This window comes from Tiliqua scincoides, chromosome 1 (assembly GCF_035046505.1).
Source record: "Tiliqua scincoides isolate rTilSci1 chromosome 1, rTilSci1.hap2, whole genome shotgun sequence".
Taxonomy (NCBI): domain Eukaryota; kingdom Metazoa; phylum Chordata; class Lepidosauria; order Squamata; family Scincidae; genus Tiliqua; species Tiliqua scincoides.
The window spans coordinates 69,714,713-69,731,468 of NC_089821.1; the positions used below are offsets into that span (position 1 = coordinate 69,714,713).

At 45.7% G+C, this 16,756-nt stretch overlaps 1 protein-coding gene across 2 annotated transcripts in view; it reads left to right on the top strand.

The window, feature by feature from the left end:
- The first annotated feature begins 5,737 nt into the window (after window positions 1–5,737).
- Window positions 5,738–16,756, top strand: part of SPTB (spectrin beta, erythrocytic) — a 139,036-nt gene continuing 128,017 nt past the window's right edge. The window contains exon 1 of one of the 2 annotated variants that reach the window (XM_066611528.1): window positions 5,738–5,927. The gene's annotated coding sequence lies outside the window, so the exon portion shown is untranslated. Of the gene's footprint in view, window positions 5,928–6,157; window positions 6,179–16,756 lie in introns of those variants that run through there. The other variant, XM_066611530.1, reaches the window with a different exon arrangement.

Below are 16,756 nucleotides of genomic sequence, written 5' to 3' on the forward strand. Positions count from 1 at the left end.
TGCACCCAGGGGAAGGGGCCACTGGCCCTGGGCCCTATGACCAGTGCTCTTCCAGCACTGGTGGGTGGTAAGACTTTTTGGGGCAGGGGAGAAGGCAGAGAGTGGGAAGAATGGGGCAAGGGGATGGAGGAGTGGGCTGAGAGGACTCTGCTGCTGTATCCTAACCTCCCTCCCAGCCTGAGCAACCCAACATGGGCCTCCTCAGGTCTGCACCCACTCAAAAGCAGGCATAGATCCAAGGAAACCCATTGGCACCGTGGTAGTGTTACCTGGGATAAGGGAGCAAATGTATGCCCCAAGGAGACTCCTGGTGCTAGCCCTGCACCCATAGGATCCAGTGGTAGCCATTTCAGTGCCACTGGAACCCTGTGTGTCATTGGCCTCAGGATTGGGCTGCCAGGCTGCACTCACCTGGGAGTAAGTTCAGTTGAAATTAATGAATCAATATGCATGTGACTGCACTGTGAAATTCCAAGGAAGGTAAAACTACATTATAGAGCTAGGTTGCAATCCACTTGACTGTGCTACTTCTGAGTAATCATAAATTGGGCTATTGAAGAATTGACTCTTGGCTCTGAGTCTGCTTCCATTAGCTTTTCACAGAGAATCAATCACGTTCTATTGAGGTTTAGTATTATAAAATGTCTGTACTACGAATGCTAAAAAACTAAGGTGAACAACCCTGTGTTCTTTGTACAAATGACCTAACAGCTTCCTCCAGGAGGTTGTTTAATTTTAATCACCTTTCTCTCACATATTGCTTAGATTTTACTTTACTGGAGTTTCCTGGAGCAATTGCTTCACTTAAGCCAGAGCTATTGTCTGCTGATGGGATTCTCAGATGTTCATCGAGTTTAGCTAATAGATGTTCACTGCCAGATGTTAATTAAGCAAAAGCAAGTCATGCAAATCAAAATGCTGAGATTTTAAGCTTCCAAATGCTTTGTTTGAGGTTGGTTGGTCACAGTGGTTATTTCTTAGGGGTAGTTCAATTCAGTGGTTCACATTAAATTATTTGATAATTATATAACAGCACATTTGCTTTTCCTGAAGGACTGCCATTCATGAGTGAATAATTTGGAAAGTGGCAGCACAATAACTGAAGATGTGAGAAAGGGTGGTAAAGTGTGCTGTTATGAACAGTGTTCCAACATTCCCATTTGTACTATGGGCCAGACGTCAGACGTGCAACACATCTGTAGACTAATCTGATTGACAGAGTCAGTTTGCTTTTACCAAATTCATCAACTCTTAACCTTCCATACTTACACAGCTCCTCTTTAAAGAGTCGTCACTTCTGTTACTTCATTGCCAGTTCAGCAATAGCCATGAAACTCTGAATATATTGCAGTTCAATTGAAAAAGAATTGCTGAGAAGTTCTAAATCACTTTTTCAGTTCTGAAGATATGTGCCCTGAACACTTATACTTTAGACAAATAATCCAGATTTAGTAAGATTCTGTTCAATTCAAATCAATAAAACAAAGGTTGAAACTACACACGATGGCAGCAGAGCTGTTTCTCTGAATTTAGGCTGCCACCAAACAGCAGTAAAGTGGTGGGGTAGAGCAATTCCCAGGAGAGAAGCAGTGAGCACTGAATGCTGCACATTTACTTCCTCTGCCCTTGTTTTCCCACTCCATGGGTCTTGGAGCCTAGTTTGTATAAGCTTACAGTACCTGCTATTCCCAGGTGGTCTCCCATCCAAGTACTAACCAGGACTGACCCTGCTTAGTTTCTGAGATCAGATGAGATTGGGCCAATCTTGTAGCCTGGCTGGAGGAAAAAGCAGTTGTGAAAGTACTGGAATTTTAGCAGGGAAAAATGGTGGACACCATTTCAAGTCCTTCACTTTGTCACTGGAAAGCCATCCCCCTTTCCTCTACTGCCTTGCCTGATTTCACCTTTTATTCAAAGACACAAGTCTGTCACCATTAACTGTAGTTCTGCTCTAAAACTGTAATTCTCAGGCTGCAATCCTAACCACACTTTCCTGGGAGTAAGCCCCATTGAACAAAATAGTACTTACTTCTGAGTAGACCTGGTTAGGATTGTGCCCTCCAGACTACTTACTCTGGAATAAACCAATTTCAGTGGGACTTCTTCAGAGGAAATTGCTTGAGGATAGCCAGTGAATGGCCTTTAAGCATATAAATCTGCTTAAAGCTAAATCATTTATTAAAAAAAACAAACTGATCACACCCACAGGAACTACTTGGGCAGCTTGCAACAAATATTTAAAATCAGATAATGCAACTAAAATTATTTTGTCTGTGTTGTGAATAGGAATATAAGTACTTTCACTGTCATAAGTAGCTCTGTCATTATTTACTAGCATAGTAAAAGGGTCACTTTTAGTACCATCAAACTGAGTGCAGTTCTGTGCATATTTACTCAGTAGTTCAATGGCATTTATATCCAAATTGGTGTGCATAGGAATGAAGCCCTACTTTCATTATAAAAGAGATGAAATATAGTACAATGTATTAAAAAGTCCATATTCTGCCTGTTACTGAAATGAAAATGGTTGTGCTTTTTTAGGGTTAGGGATATAGTTGTGAGTCATTTGATAGTGGTGTTCAGAAATATATCAACAGAAAAACTGAGCTAAATGCCATTTTTGAAATGTTTCTGACATTTGGTGCTTTGGACCCCTGGCTATACAGAAAAGGACAGAGACATCAATATTAGCAAATAGCCTATTTCAAACTGTAGTTACCATGCAAACCAAACATCATTCAAGTTATATTATTAAGGGTGCAATCCTAACCCCTTATGTCAGTGCTTTCCAGCACTGGCATAGTGGTGCCAATGGGACATGGGCTGTATCCTGCAGTTGGGTGTCACTCACAGAGGCCTTCTCAAAGTAAGGGAATGTTTGTTCCCTTATCATTGCCCTTATATCACACTTTAATTCAAGGCGGTTTACATAGGCAGGCTGTTCTAAATCCCTGTAGGGATTTTTACAATTGAAGAAAGGTTCTGTCTTTCAGGAACCGCACAGCATTTCAGATGGGTGGTCAAGACGCTTCTTCACTCGCAACAAAGAGCAGGTGGAATAACTCAGCTCCGCTTGTCAGCTGCTTCAAGGTCTCACCATTCATGGTGCTGGTGGCCTCGAACTGGCGATCTTCGGATGTTATCTTTAGGCAAACAGAGGCTCTACCCTCTAGACCAGACCTCCTGCCCAATTAATAAGTCCTATTCATAAAATTAAGCATTACCATATTCAGGGGATGCCAGTACACCAGCCTACAACCCAATCCTATCCAATGCCCTGGCATAGTGAGTCCACTGAACCCACACTGTATCCAGCGCTGGATTTCTGCAGATGGGATGTCTCCTAAGGGCAAGGGAACATTTGTTCCCTTACCCTGTGTTGAGCCCCAGCCTGCTCAACGGGGCTACTGGGGTCTGTGCCTGCTATAACACTGAAGCAGAACCGAGTAGTCCTGTGTAGGGCTTTCAGGCCCAGGATGGGGGTTAGGATGTGGCAGCGGGCTGTTCCTCTGCCCCACCCCCTCCTGGGCTTGAACCTCCCTGGGCATGACATCACTTCCATGTTAATGACATAACTTCCAGTGGATCCAACAGATTGTCATTCTAAAAAGTGGGTCACTGTGCTAAAAAGTTTGAGAACCACCTGATTTAGACTGTTCCTCTATCTGTGATCCTAATCTGGGGTTAGATGCTCAAAATATTTGAGTTAAAAAAAACTTTCAATACTATATTCCAACTGAACAAATATACATAAATATATTGTACATAATGTACATATCTTAATTTTAGATTAATATTTGAGACTATGAATTCTTCTGAGGCAGGGAAACTATCTTCTCATAACATTTCCTGTGTACTTTGACAAGCAGTATATAAATATTCTTAATTATAATTTCTCTTATAAAAAACTTTCTGCAGGCTTCTAAAGTTGTTACCAAGCATATTCATTCCTGAAAAGCAAGTACCATTGCTCATGGGGACCTGTCCCCTCCCCATAAAATCTTAGTTTATATAGGGCAGTGGTTACCAACCTGGGGTATGTGTACCCCCAAAAGTATTTGCCAGGACCATTAGGGGTACTTGAAAAAGAATTGAATAATGGTGGGAAAAGGCAGGTCTATATCAGAATGTCTTGCTGGACTGGCAAGTCAGGAAGGAAGGCAACTAGCTAGCTAGCTGCAAAAGACCCAGCAACTGCTAGTTTCTGGTCATCAATTTGTGTATTATCAGATATGGATCAGTAGTTGAAAACATATACATTTGAAATAACAGCAACTATATTAATTACAAACATTTTGTTAACATGAGGGGTAGGTGAGGTAACCAACTTTCCTTAGGTGAGCGAGATTTTCTGGCCAGCAGCATTGTTGTAAACAATCTTGCTGCAGCCAGGATTTGAAAACTGATCCAATCTTCCCATCTCAGAGAGCATCTCTGCAGCAGTGAGTTAAACCCACTCACACACCCCCACTTCTGCTTGTTTGAATTCTAGTCTCACTTCACTATGTAAGTGGACCACTCCATGTAGCATGTACAAGGCGCCTGCTAAATTCTTGTAGTTTTGCGACACTGTGCCTGTGGTATGGTAGCTGTTTTGTTTGCAGGCTGGAACTCTCCTATTACTTTCCCCTTTTGTTGGTGTTGTTGTTTTGTTTAGACCCTGATGCGGAATGCCTTACTTATTATTAGCCCTTTCTTTTCAAGCGGGCTACTACAGCTGGCAAACTAGAGCATAGGCTTTATGGTGACCATGACCTGAGACTTAGGCTGCAGTCCTAGTCACACTTACCTGGGAGTAAGCCCCATTGACTAGAACGGGACTTCTGAGAAGACATGCCTAGGATGGGGCTCTAAGGCTGCAATCCTATCCTCACTTACGTGGGAGCCAGCCCCACCGACTAATGGGGCTTACTTCTGAGTAGACATGCATAGGATTGGGCTCTTACAGGACTACTTCCGAGAAGACAGGCACAGGATTGGGCGGCAGTGTTGCTTCCTCCGAGACACAAACAATGGCACCTTGTTTGTTCCAGCCGTGCACACGAGCACTGACGGGGCAGCCTTGGGAGGGGGCGGGAGCCAGGCACTGGGACGGGAAGGCAGCGGTGGCGTAGCTGGAGGGGGGCAGCGCACCCAGAGCGGGCAAGCGGCCCCTCCCTTCGGAGCCATTCCCGTACGGCTCCGTTTTGCTCCCCTCGCCGGGAATGGCTCCGAAGGGAGGGGTCGCTTGCCCGGTCTGGGTGCGCCGCCCCCTCTAGCTACGCCACCGGGCAGGCGAAGAAGCCACAGCGCTCCCCGTCAGACACCTCTCGCGGGGCGGCGCGGCGCGCGCTGTGGCAAAAGGGCGGGAGAGAGGAGCCAAGCCCTGCCCCCCTCCCGCCGTTCGCCCCGGGGAGCCTCCTCGGCACCTGCTCGGCAGACCCCCTTCACGTGCCCCCTCAGCGAGGACTCGTGCTGCGGCCGGCTTGGGGCTCCCGCGCCTCTTCCCCGCTCGAGGCTCTGGGGGGCGCCCCGCGGCTCTCCTGCCTCCGCCCGTTGGGGGCTCGTGCCTGAGGAGAAGCCTGGGCGTGGTGCGGCTGGGCAGCGCCCGCGGCAGCAGCAGCAGCAGCGGGGGCGGCAGGTCCTGCTGCTGCGCTGGGCATCGCCAGGTGCCGCTGCGGGCGCTGGCCTGGGGGGGCCGCTGTGCTGCATTGCGGGGCAGGCGCCTCCTCCGCCTTCCCTCCCCCGCTCCTTTCGGGAGCGGGACTATCGCGGCCGGGCAGCAGAGCCGCCCTGCGCAGGAATGCCCCTGTTCGGAGAGATAATGTTATTTATATCGCCGGCTGGCAGGGCGGCTCCTAGCGCGGCCCCAGCAGCAGCAGCCCCGCGGCTCTGCCTCGCCGCCGCTCCGCACCCCGCGCCGCCGCCGCCGCCTTCCCCCTAGGCAGGTGAGTGGCTCCGACCCGCAGGAGCACCTGCGGCGCCTACCCGCCCGGCCGGCCGGCCGCGACGGTGCAGGTGGCTCAGGCGGGGCGGCGAGAGCGCCTCTCCCCAGGGCCGCCTGTCGCAGGCACCCGCGCCTCCTTCCCCGTAGCCTATTTCTAGCCCTGCGGGGGGGGGGGGGAGCGGGAGCGCCGCGTTCCCAGTTGCCTCTTCCAAGGGATTCAGAGTCTCCACTGCCCTCTAGATCCGTCCCAAGGTGAGGAGGGGAGAAGTTCCAACCGGCTGGGGCCCCACGGAGGCAAAGTTTCCCCTGCGAGATTTGGGACCACCGTCCCGCTCCCAGCAGCAGCACACTGGGAAGTGGCTTCTCAAAAGGGAGCGCTCAGATCGCAGTAGTGGCGGCGGCTGCCCTTTCTTTCCCAAACTCCTGGCCCTGCCCTCTGGCTCGCCGGTGTCTTTGGGAGACAGGTGATCGATTCCGGGTGGTAAGGTGGCTGGCTTCCCTATAGTGGTGGTGGGTGCCCTTCCCAAACTCCTGGCCCTGTCCCTCTGGCTGGCCAGCCTCTTTGGCAGACAGGTGATCGATTCTGGGTGGTAAGGTGGCTGGCTTTCCTATAGTGATGGTGGGTACCCCTTCTTTCCCAAACTCCTGGCCGTGTCCCTCTAGCTGGCCAGCATCTTTGGGAGACAGGTGATCGATTCTGCACGGTAAGGTGGCTGGCTTCCTTATAGTGGTGGTGGGTACCCTTTCTTTGCCAAACTCCTGACCGTGTCCCTCTAACTGGCCAGCATCTTTGGGAGACAGGTGATCTGTTTTTGGTAGACAGGTGATTGATTCTGGGTAGTAAGGTGGCTGGCTTCCTTACATCCCCACCGTACATTCCTCTGCCCCTTCCACAGGGTGACTTCAAAATAATCCAACGGGTTGTGCCTCTTTGTTGTTTTTGCTGCTGTGGTTTTCCCTCTTATACAGTTGCCCCCCTGGAGCCTCATTAGACTTGTTAATGCTGCCCTTTATACACATGCATATCCCAGACTTGGAAGGGAGCCCCAGGTGACGCAGCCTGATCTTTCTCAGCCTGATCTCTCTAGTATCACATGTTTCTAATACTGGGTTTGCCATCTTCACTGGTGGAGCATCTCTCGTAGTTCCTTGGGAACATCCAGTGATAAACTAGGACCACATGCTTTTGGTGAATGGTGACGTGTGTGGATAGTGTGGAATAGCATAAGCAAGATTTGGTGGCATTATGCAATTTGGATACAAACAAGAGGTGGTTCCGTAAATATAGCTTTCTTCAGCAATTTTCGTATAAAAAAAGGATAGTTTTGTTTACAATAAAATAGGTACGTTGAGGACAGAGTCTTCTGTGTTGATATCTTACACTAAACTAAGGGTAACTAGTTTTCACTGTCCCAAAATTTATTCCTTTTTGCACATGACAGGACTCATTACCTCTCTACTGAAATTCTTACCTGAATGTGGCAATCAAGAGCCCTTGTATTTGTCTGTCTTTACAATAAGTATATGTAAGCACAATGGAGTTGCCAGTATTTTCCTTCACCCTGCTTTTCTTAATGCCTCACAGTAGCTGGATGAGATTGTTCTGTGATAGAACACAGCAAAGATGTTATCTGATTAAAATGTTTTACTCTCTTTTAACCACATAGGTAAATACCACATGGGTCAGAAGTGGGCAGTCCTACAAATGAAAGGTCTCATTGACTTAAGTATGACTTACATTCGAGTAAGTCTTTATAGGATTGTAGCCTTAGTTCTAGCAAAGTGGATTTAAGAATGCATAAGTGGGTACTAGATTGAAGCCTAAAATATACTTACAGAGCAATCCTCTACTGACTTTGAAGTAAATGCCACTGTGTTCAGTGGAGTGTAGGTGTGCATCTTTTTTTTGATTATCAGAATGTAAAGCCCTTATATAAGGTAAGTCTTAATATTGTGCTGGGTAGCTTAGGGCTCAATTCTAACCCACTTTCCAGCACCAACATAAGGGTAATGCAACTTCGAGGTAAGGGAACAAACATTGCCATACCTTGAAGAGGCCTCCGTGACTGCCCGCAACTGCAAGATGCAGCACGTGCCCCAGTAGAACAGCTATGCCAGTGCTGGAAATTGGGTTAGGATTGTGCTGTTAGTACAATTTAGTAAGTACCTGCTGTTTGCTCTGGAAGGTGTTGGGTTTCTTCAGTGTGTGGAATAGTATAGGCTTGAAACTAGCGAAAAATAGACAAAGTATTTGACTTGCTTGGCCTGCAGGGGAATCTCAGGTTGCAACTTTGGTCTGTTCATATTCTTTGCTGTAACAAATATGGTTAATGTAGATCTCAAGACTAAGTTGGTGTTAACACTGATCAGTTCACAGCCTGTAAAATGTACCCTCTTATTCTTTCTATTTGATAAAAATAGTCCTATCTGACCTAAGGATATTTTTTTTAGTGGAGGCAGAAAAATATTACTATTGATATAAATAATAATTTATTCAGTGTCAGTGCGAGACAATGTAAGCACAGTGTGATCCAATTTGTGGAAGTTTCAATAATTTAACTGTTGGAGCTTGATTCTATGCAAGTAATTTCTAGCTAATCTTTAGGATTGCAATTTTAGGCTGTGGTCTCAAAGAGTAAACCATTGGTGGGACTTGCTTGCACATAACTGTGCCTGAAGTGAGATGCAGCAGATTGAATGCTGTTTTAATTGGTTATGCATTTGAGTATTGTATATGTGTTAATAATTTAAACAGAAGCCTATAACAGTGTTTCTCAACCAGTGGTATGGCTACCACCGAGGGTACTTGAGTTAGTATCTAGTGGTACTCATGAAACCCCTGGATGCCTGCTGCCCAGTGGCATTGGTTTGAATTGTTGAGTAGAGCTCCAAAGCATGCTTTTCACAGCATCATCACCAGTTACTTCTGGTGTCACTTTCAATAGGTGGGCCATGCAAAGTGGTATGCCATGCCATGCAAATAGCAGTTGCATTTCAATGTAAGTAAGTGTAAAGTCATGCACATTGGGGCAAAGAATTAAAACTTTACATATAGGCTAATGGTTTCTGAGCTGTCTGAGACAGATCAGGAGAGAGATCTTGGGGTCCTTGTGGACAGCTCGATGAAAGTGTCGACCCAATGTGCAGCGGCAGTGAAGAAGGCCAATTCTATCCTTGGGATCAATAGAAAAGGTATTGAGAACAAAACAGCTAATATTATAATCCCGTTGTACAAATCTATGGTAAGGCCACACCTGGAGTATTGCGTCCAGTTCTGGTCGCCACATCTCATAAAGGACATAGTGGAAATAGAAAAGGTGCAAAAGAGAGTGACTGAAATGATTACGGGGCTGGGGCACCTTCCTTATGAGGAAAGGCTACGGCGTTTGGGCCTCTTCAGCCTAGAAAAGAGACGCCTGAGGGGGGGCGTGATTGAGACATACAAAATTATGCATGGGAAGGATAAAGTGGATAGAGAGATGCTCTTTACACTCTCACATAACACCAGAACCAGGGGACATCCACTAAAATTGAGTGTTGGGAGAGTTAAGACAGACGAAAGAAAATATTTCTTTACTCAGCGCATGGTTGTTCTGTGGAACTCCTTGCCACAGGATGTGGTGATGGCATCTGGCCTGGATGCCTTTAAAAGGGGATTGTACAAATTTCTGGAGGAAAAATTCTTTATGGGTTACAAGTCATAGTAGGTATGTGCAAGCTCTTGGTTTAAGAGGCAGGCTACCTCTGATTGCTAGATGCAGGGGAGGGCACTGGGACGCAGGTTGTCTTGTGTGCTCCCTGGGTCATTTGGTGGGCCACTATGAGATACAGGAAGCTGGACTGGATAGGCCTTTGGCCTAATCAAGTGGGGCTCTTATGTACCTTGAGAAATGCTGGTCTATAAGGATCTGTAGATGTAGACATGGAACAAGTCTACTTTTCTGTCTTATCTGTTAGAAGTAGCTCGGTTACTGGACTGCTTTATATGACTGTCCAGCATAAAAATTAATTTACTTCATACTTTATTATCTGTGGACTGAGTCATCAAGGACTTTTCTTGCAAAAGTTACACAAAAGCAAAATAACCCTTTGGTTTTGTCAATTCCCTGTTAGGTGTTTGAAGAGCATGATGTCAAGGTTTCTTGCACTGTCTTCTGAAACCTGTTTCTTCTGAACATATTTTGCAGGGAGAGGAGGTCCAGTTGTCAGGCATTTGCAGCATCCCCATCTCTACCATTTAGGGGAACAAATGTTTTTTGTGATGGTCAGTGCCTAATTTATGTATAATTGCTGCTTTCAGTCAGTGGAAAAGACAACTGTCACTGTTTAATGATGTAGAAAAAATTATTGGATTCATTGCCATCTGTGAATTGTGCTCATTATTCTTCAGGATGCGAAAATGTAGGGGGAAAAGCTTTTTTTAAAGAGCTTTGCCTTTGTTAGCTTAAATATTCTTTAGCCCTAACTGTAGTTATTGGTGGATACTTCAGTCTCTGTGGGCTGTGCTATTATTAGCCTCTCCCCCCCCCCCAGTACCAACCAGTTGTGTGCAATGTGTTTAAAAACATCCTATTCTTAGTTGTTATGCTTTGTTCTTTGCTGTGGTCTATCTGCAGCTTTGCTTCAACCCAGTTACACTGTCTAGACCAACCTCCTCTGCAAGGCCAGCTTGTGTGCCTGCCACAGTAAGCACCAAGTCCCACCATCTGCTTGTGTTTCCATCTGTTTTGACAGCCTAAAAAAAACTACTTGGAAAGTAGCCTGATGCGTTTTCATTCATATTTTCCACTCATTCATTTGTACTACACACACACACACACACACACACACACACACAAATATTTACTATACTAAATATATGTTATATTTAATACTATGCATAGAATATACACAATACTATACATATAACAATGCTATGTATAATTTGAGGGCCTGATCCAGCGTTCCTCTGTGCCACAGGGTATTGGGGGGTGCTCTGTTGCACCTCTTCGCACCACTAGAAAGCCGCAGGCACATCAGAAGATAGGCAAGCTCACAGCCCAGCTGCCTTGCTTCTTCCAGTGATGCTGTTGTGCCTCAAGAGAGCAGCAATTTCAACAGACCCTAAAGCACTCAGTTCTCTGACTAGAGGCTGATGCAGCTAAAAGGTGTTTTCAGTCCTGTCACAATCTTTTACATCCATTTTATGTGTGACATTCTCTGTGCAAGGAAAAAAATGTTGCATATAAAATGCCCTTAGCTAAGAAAGAACTCAGGCCTGTAGGTTTGGGTTATTCAGGATCATACTTATGATTAAATCCTACACATAGCTCAATGTAGACATTGTGCTTCTTTCAGAAACCAGCCGCTACTTGATTGGGATGAAGCCGCTTGCCATTTTGTCCCTTTAACTAGTCCTTGCTACCACTTAGAACTGCTGTGGAGAAGTAGAGACAGCAGCCAGACACCTGTGACACAGTGGAGAAGCAGCCATGCTCCCTGCAACTGTCAGCTGTTGCAGGTTTTTCCTGGTTACCACTTTCCTGAAGGCTGCTTGCAAAGAGTTTCCTGTAACTTTAAGTAGTCTAATCAGTGGTGTTGCTAGGGGACTGTGGGCTGCATCAGGTGACAGGCAGGGCGGGGTGACACCACTGCTGGCCAAAAATTTTAAAATCTTGGTACTTGAAATACCATCATGTTATGTATCATTTGATGCATAATTTCATTTAGAATGCAATGAAACAAACCACGTTGAAATATCTCTATTCTATCAAAGATTATAGCCAAAAAAGTAGTGGGAGGGGTAATGGTCCTTCACCATGCCCGCTGCCCAGGGCATTGCTATGCCCACTGCATGGGAGGAAGTCCTTTATGGGGGTGATATGCTGGCCATACATAATGGGTTATGCAAACCATAGTGACCCCACTAAGTTAATTATTTTGTTTTTAAATTGTATGTAAACTGCACTGAGAGGCCTTGACCTGAAAGGTGGTATACAAAGAAATTGAAAGAATATAATCTAACTAGACTAAAATCATATGGGGTTAAACACTCATTCTGTCAATTAGATCAGTAGTTCTCAAACATTTAGCACCGGGACCCACTTTTTAAAATGCGAATCTATCAGGACCCACTGGAAGTGATGTCATAACCAGAAGTGACACCATCAAGTATGAAAAATTTTAACAATCCTAGGCTGCAATCTTACCTACACTTACCCAGAAGTAAGTGCTATTTACTCTCATTGTTAAAAGCATATACACAGTAACCTGTTAAAAGTACAGATGTGTAACATTTCCCCAAATGCAGTCACATACTATGGTAGCTTCTAATACATCTGATATATTAAAAATATTGAAATGAATAGGAACCCACCTGAAATTGGCTTGCGACCCATCTAGTGGGTCCCACTCCACAGTTTAAGAAACACTGAATTAGATGATAGATTTTCAAGGGCAGGGGCTGAACATTTACTTTACCTGACATCTTGGGTCTCTGGTAAGGCCTGCCCCCAGTTTAATTCCTTAGCAGTGAGCTCTCATGTAAGTATCCATCAGTGAACAATCTTCTTGGCATTTCCTTGGCATGCAAAACAATTTGATATACAGTATTTTATAAAACTACATGTGATTGGATCTTTTGTGTTTTCTGTAACTCTGGGGAATGTTTCCTGAATTGAGACACAGAAGGATAAGAACATAAGAACATAAGAACAGCCCCACTGGATCAGGCCATAGGCCCATCTAGTCCAGCTTCCTGTATCTCACAGCGGCCCACCAAATGCCCCAGGGAGCACACCAGATAACAAGAGACCTCATCCTGGTGCTCTCCCCTACATCTGGCATTCTGACTTAACCCATTCCTAAAATCAGGAGGTTGCGCATACGCATCATGGCTTGTATCCCATAATGGATTTTTCCTCCAGAAACTCTTCCAATCCCCTTTTAAAGGCGTCTAGGCTAGACGCCAGCACCACATCCTGTGGCAAGGAGTTCCACAGACCGACCACGCGCTGAGTAAAGAAATATTTTCTTTTGTCTGTCCTAACCCGCCCAACACTCAATTTTAGTGGATGTCCCCTGGTTCTGGTATTATGTGAGAGTGTAAAGAGCATCTCCCTATCCACTCTGTCCATCCCCTGCATAATTTTGTATGTCTCAATCATGTCCCCCCTCAAGCGTCTCTTTTCTAGGCTGAAGAGGCCCAAACGCCGTAGCCTTTCCTCATAAGGAAGGTGCCCCAGCCCCGTAATCATCTTAGTCGCTCTCTTTTGCACCTTTTCCATTTCCACTATGTCTTTTTTGAGATGCGGCGACCAGAACTGGACACAATACTCCAGGTGTGGCCTTACCATCGATTTGTACAACGGCATTATAATACTAGCCGTTTTGTTCTCAATACCCTTCCTAATGATCCCAAGCATAGAATTGGCCTTCTTCACTGCCGCCGCACATTGGGTTGACACTTTCATCGACCTGTCCACCACCACCCCAAGATCTCTCTCCTGATCTGTCACAGACAGCTCAGAACCCATCAGCCTATATCTAAAGTTTTGATTTTTTGCCCCAATGTGCATGACTTTACACTTACTGACATTGAAGCGCATCTGCCATTTTGCTGCCCATTCTGCCAGTCTGGAGAGATCCTTCTGGAGCTCCTCACAATCACTTCTGGTCTTTACCACTCGGAAAAGTTTGGTGTCGTCTGCAAACTTAGCCACTTCACTGCTCAACCCTGTCTCCAGGTCATTTATGAAGAGGTTGAAAAGCACCGGTCCCAGGACAGATCCTTGGGGCACACCGCTTTTCACCTCTCTCCATTGTGAAAATTGCCCATTGACACCCACTCTCTGCTTCCTGGCCTCCAACCAGTTCTCAATCCACGAGAGGACCTGTCCTCTAATTCCCTGACTGTGGAGTTTTTTCAGTAGCCTTTGGTGAGGGACCGTGTCAAACGCCTTCTGAAAGTCCAGATATATAATGTCCACGGGTTCTCCCGCATCCACATGCCTGTTGACCTTTTCAAAGAATTCTATAAGGTTTGTGAGGCAAGACTTACCCTTACAGAAGCCATGCTGACTCTCCCTCAGCAAGGCCTGTTCATCTATCAATTTGGATATCAATTTGACTTTGATTTTGTTATGACAGAGCCTGGATTTTATTAAAGGGGGAAGAAGTTCACATTTCTTGACAAAATAGAGTCTCAGTGAATGCAATTGTATGTCCATGGCGGGATTCCACCTCCCCTGGGGGTCTGCTGGTGGTCCAGAGTTAACTCACTATATGCTCCACTTTCCCCGCTTCGGCAGTAACCACAGGAACTAATGGCTGTCTTGACAAAGCCTATTTATTTGAGTCAAATGCTTGACATTCATTAGGTCCCAGTTCCTTCACAGCGACCTGCACATTGCTCATGGGCAAGGTACAAACCCAACAGGCAGTGAATACAAAAGTCTACAGTCCATATATAAGTCCCAGGATCAAGGCTAGACCAGGGAGCCTAAACCACAGTGCAAGCTGAGCCAGGTAAGGAGTTGGGGTTTTAGCAAGACCTTCAGCATTGCTGCCCAGAGTTTATAGGGCAACTCTGGGGTTGCTTGGGAGCCCATCCCCAGATGGCTGCCAAGCTGCATTGATGGTGCCCCAGCCCAGGTTGCCTGTTTGCTTGACTGGTCCTCCTGGTTACACCCACTGCACAGGTGCTGTGAGGTCTCCCGGGGCCCCCAGGTGGTTCCATTCTCCCTCAGCCCTCTGGCCAGCTCCTTCCTTGAGGATCCTTCCACAGGCCTTGACAAGGGCTTGGGTCAACTCTCAAAACAGTGGGTCAACTCCCATCCCTCTAAGGCAAGGGTCCAGTATAGGGAAGGTAATGGGTTTGCCTGAGCATTCCCTGACCACCTTCATAGAGCCCAAGCCCCAGGAAGAGTGACCTCTCCCTCTGGCTGCTGGGCTCTTTATGAACCCAGCAGCCAGCCCAGCCGGTCCTACCCATTCCAGCCATGTGATCTCAGGCCCTACTCCCAAGGAGATCCCCTGCTTTGGGGTCTGGATCCAGGTAGTACTCACTTGGCTTCGCTACTCCTGAGGAACCTCTTCCTCCCAAGGAGCCCCTTGCTCTCAAGTAGGCCTGCATCGATAGGCCCGGCCCTGGTGATAGCATTATTTTACTGAAATATTATGAATATAGTATAATGTTTAATAAATGGCATGAAGAGCTTCCTCAGTGTGCATTGAGACTGTGATGGAAGGAAAGGGTTTACTTCACCTTCTATCCCTGATCACACCAAGCCTTTCTGCACTTCAGTAAAAACTGTGTTGCTGCTTAATAAAGAAGAAACAAACATGCAGGGCCAGTCAACATCATTTATAGTTTGTGACCCGATTGGTTTTTCATACAGGGTGCTTTGTTTGTGAGTGGTAATGCAGGAAAGAAACTAGAAGAGAACTTTTTCAAGTCAAATGTACAATCTAGTTAACTCAGGGCCCAATCCTATCCAATTTTCCAGTGCCGGTGCAGCCATGCTAATGAGGTGTGCACTGCATCCTGTGGTGGGGAGCCAGTCACAGAGGCCTCCTCAAGATATGGGAAAACTTGTTCCCTTACCTCAGGGCTGTGTTGTGGTTGCACCAGTGCTGGAAAGTTGGTTAGGATTGGGCCAATAAGGTTTATACTGAAATTACAACTGATGAAAATGCAAAGTCTAGTTGAAGAGTTGCATATGGAAATGGCTTAAACCTGTTCAGGTTTTCTTCTATCTTTCTTTGTTGGGGTTGAATAATTGGGCCCAAATCGTTGTTTCCCCATGTTCTCCCTGTGCAGAAGCCTCCTCTCTGATGCTGCAGAACTTGCACAAGGGATGCTTTCACAGATTTTGCATTGTGAGCTGCATTAACTGGAAGAAAATGATGTTCCCTTTTCTTTTCCTTTTGAAGAATTATACAAAATAAGTATAACTGTTGATTTTTGTTTTGTTTTAAAACATATTCTCAGTGAGTTGAAGTAAATATTTGAGATAGTAAAAATTAAAGGTGAGACCCTACTGTGTTAACATTAAGATTGTGCCTAAATCCAGAATAACATTCTTGTACTGTTAAAACAAGAAAGTGATTATTACTAACTTTCCTAGCTAACACACCCATTATTTTAAGAGCGGTAAGACAGAAAGAAATTTCACATCTATCCTTTTCTCATTGGAAAAGCCACACCAGCTGCATTTATTTCTTTGCATTTCTTAAAAGCACAGGCACTCTGTCCAAAATTGGGTTGCCACAATTTTTTCATCTTGAAGTTATTGTGCTGCTCTGTCTTTGTAGAACTAGAGTACAGAAGAAGCTGTTTATCAAAAGTGTTACTAATCTCTTCAATGGATTGAGCTTCCTAATATAGGCTGGTACAGTTTGTCACCCATCAAGCCAAATGCATTTCATTAGCTTTGTATTGAACCTGCAGATGCTTGACAATCTTCCTGTTGTTTCAGATTCAGGGAAACAGCAAGATAGGTGGTTCACTGGTATATATAGCTGATGAGCATATTTGGCTTCATCATTCACAAGTTGTGCCAACCTAATGTATGAGAGAGAGAGAGAGAGATTTGAATAATTAGTATGCAAGAAACTCAAGGTCTTCATATTCAGTCAGTCTATCTGAATGCCGAATGTCAGTTATGTAGAGTGGTACACTGCCAGGGTTTGGGGTGCTCAGAGTTCTTGCTTCTCGAACCCTAGAGCCCTCAAGGACCCCTGTTCGGTAGTACTGCCACCACCCTGTATGTGCCAGTGTCTCAGTCCAGGGACACTGAGACCCACTAAGCTTAATTCTATCCCTTGCAGGCACTGAGCACTTTCTTTAAG